Consider the following 3,271-nt stretch of genomic DNA (forward strand, 5'->3'; position numbering starts at 1 on the left):
AAACGCTCCAAGCGACGAGTCAACACACCTGGGCAAGGCAACGGGGGGTTGCGACAGTCCCGACTTGCCACCGTCGAAACGACGGATCCTTGGCACAGTGTCGCACACGCGATCAGACCGTGAAATCTCAACGGGGGACGAGGCCCGGACCCCCTCTAAACTGCAGCCAAGCAGAGACCTCTCGCTCCGACGCGGACGTTGTTCAAAGGCACCGATCCTAATCTAGATTGCATCTGAGTCTCTTCTTCACCCCACGGGGAATCCATGCTTTTGATCACGAGCATTCGATGTGACCCTTGACCTCGACGGCGCTGGACCCGTAGCTTAGCCGTCCAACACATCGCTGTAGGGCCGAGTGTCCGCATGTCGCCGAGATTTCTGGTGCGGGGAGGAGGCCAGCTCCATCCCCTACACGATTCAGGGTCTCGAATTGACAATGATCCTACTGCAGGTTCACCTACGGTAACCTTGTTACGACTTCTCCTTCCTCTAAATGATAAGGTTTAGTGAACTTCTCGCGACGTCGCCGACAGGAACCGCTGTCGTCGCCGCGATCTGAACACTTCACCAGATCATTCAATCAGTAGGAGCGATGGGCGGTGTGTACAAAGGGCAGGGATGTAGTCAACGCGAGCTGATGACTCGCGCTTACTAGGAATTCCTCGTTGAAGATCAATAATTGCAATGGTCTATCCCCATCATGATGCAATTTGGCAAGATTTCCCAAACCTTTCAGGCCAGCGAGAGAAACTCGTTGGTTGCATCAGTGTAGCGCGTGTGCGGCCCAGAACATCTAAGGGCATCACAGACCTGTTATTGCCTCAAACTTCCATGGCCTAGGAGGCCATAGTCCCTCTAAGAACCTGGCCGCGAAGGGGAACCTCCGCGTAGCTAGTTAGCAGGCTGAGGTCTCGTTCATTAATGGAATTAACTAGACAAATCGCTCCACCAACTAAGAAACGGCCATTCACCACCACCCATAGAATCAAGAAAGAGCTCTCAATCTGTCAATCCTTACTATGTCTAGACCTGGTAAGTTTCCCCGTGTTGAGTCAAATTAAGCCACAGGCTCCACTCTTGGTGGTGCCCTTCCATCAATTCCTTTAAGTTTCAGCCTTGTGACCATACTCCCCCCAGAACCCAAACACTCTGATTTCTCAGAAGGTGCTGGCGGAGTCCTTAGAGCAACATCCGTCGATCCCTAGTCGGCATCGTTTATGGTTGAGACTAGGACGGTATCTGATCATCTTCGAGCCCCCAACTTTCATTCTTGATTAATGAAAACATCCTTGGAAAATGCTTTCGCAGTGGTTTGTCTTCCATAAATCCAATAATTTCACCTCTGACAATGAAATACGAATGCCCCCGGAAGTCCCTATTAATCATTACTCCGATCCTGAAGGCCAACGGAACAGGACCAGACTCCTATCGCGTTATTCCATGCTAATGTATTCAGAGCGTAGGCTTGCTTTGAGCACTCTAATTTTTTCAAAGTAACGGCGCCGAAACCGCGACCCAGCCAATTAAGGCCAGGAACACGCCGCCGGCAGAAGGGACGTGAGGGCTAGTGCACACCTAGAAGGCGGACCGACCGTGATGACCCAAGGTCCAACTACGAGCTTTTTAACTGCAACAACTTAAATATATGCTATTGGAGCTGGAATTACCGCGGCTGCTGGCACCAGACTTGCCCTCCAATGGATCCTCATTAAGGGATTTAGATTGTACTCATTCCAATTACCAGACTCGATGAGCCCAGTATTGTTATTTATTGTCACTACCTCCCCGTGTCAGGATTGGGTAATTTGCGTGCCTGCTGCCTTCCTTGGATGTGGTAGCCGTTTCTCAGGCTCCCTCTCTGAAATCAAACCCTAATTCTCCATCACCCGTCACCACCATGGTAGGCCTCTATCCTACCATCGAAAGTTGATAGGGCAGAAATTTGAATGAAGCGTCGCCAGCACAAAGGCCGTGCGATCTGTCGAGTTATCATGAATCACCAAAATAGTGGGCAAGCCCGCGCCGGCCTTTTATCTAATAAATGCATCCCTTCCGAGAGTCAAGATTTGGTGCACATATTAGCTCTAGAATTACTACGGTTATTCGAGTAGCAAAGTACCATCAAAGAAACTATAACTGATTTAATGAGCCATCCGCAGTTTCACATTCTGAAATAGTTCATACTTAGACATGCATGGCTTAATCTTTGAGACAAGCATATGACTACTGGCAGGATCGACCAGGTAGCTTCTAACAATGAGGGGACCCCCAAGACCTGCTATAGCCAAGGGATGCCCGCCGCGATGGGAAACCGAAATTTGCACTCGCTCCATCATGCATCAAAACATAATCCGCCGCACAAGCAACAAGAATGACGTTCACAGCACATGCAGGACTCACAACGCTCAAAGATTTCACACAAGAGGAAAGTGTCCCATTGTCGACTAGAGAGGGCCAAACAGGGAGCCTTGGTTCACAAGCACCTGGGAAGAACATCCCGTACAGAACCCTTTACCCTTGAACTCGCTATCGCCACTACTCGAAAAGACCACAAAGGCTATCACAACAGTGCCATGCACTTCTGTAGGATGAGACAGTGAAGAGGCGAGCATGCACCGAGAATGCACTAGCGAATAAATTATGCGGCAACCAAACCTTTCGCCGGCCCCCCTCTCAATCCCAAGGCTCTACCGATTGGCAAAAACTTAGGGTGGAGAGTGGACCCTTGATGAAATTAGGGACGTTGAGCAATACACCTGTGGAACCATCTCTTTCCTTCTTGCCGTCCGGGCAGGATAAAAATGCAATGATAGAACATGCCAATGAGATGGAGCCCTTGGCTAAAAGATACAACTCCATACACACTTAGCAACAAGCGCATCTTAGAATCGAACACCAAATGTGCAGTGTGTTGCAAGCCGTGTAGACACCTACATATAGGGTATATCCATCAAAACAAAGTGACAAGTACTTCCCACCAGCTCCGCCATTGCGATTACCAAATGGTATAATACTCACCGCCACAGATTAATGACCATCATTACCGTCTCGGAATAGATACAAGCACATCGAGCTTCATCCGATCAGCTGGATGAATTTCACCTTGAAGGGGCCCAATCCAAAAGTTTCGGAGGTCATCTCCTGGAACTCTCAAGAACAAGGCCCATCTTACATGCAAACTCTACTACTGCGCAAACATAGGTTGCAATTAAAGAGAAATTGCAAGGCTGTCACAATGGCCCGAGGCCAATGCTCCGACTAAGTCAATTTT

At 49.2% G+C, this 3,271-nt stretch overlaps 1 non-coding gene across 1 annotated transcript; it reads right to left on the reverse strand.

Annotated features, from left to right (window-relative positions):
• Positions 1 to 434: 434 nt before the first annotated feature.
• On the reverse strand, positions 435 to 2,246 carry LOC149548574 (18S ribosomal RNA). Its single transcript, XR_016354713.1, has one exon. It is a non-coding gene; the product is annotated as an 18S ribosomal RNA (ribosomal RNA).
• Between the last annotated feature and the right edge of the window lie 1,025 nt (positions 2,247 to 3,271).

This window comes from Cupressus sempervirens, chromosome 7 (genome assembly GCF_028749045.1).
Source record: "Cupressus sempervirens isolate cs-2001-9-10 chromosome 7, ASM2874904v1, whole genome shotgun sequence".
NCBI lineage: Eukaryota > Viridiplantae > Streptophyta > Pinopsida > Cupressales > Cupressaceae > Cupressus > Cupressus sempervirens.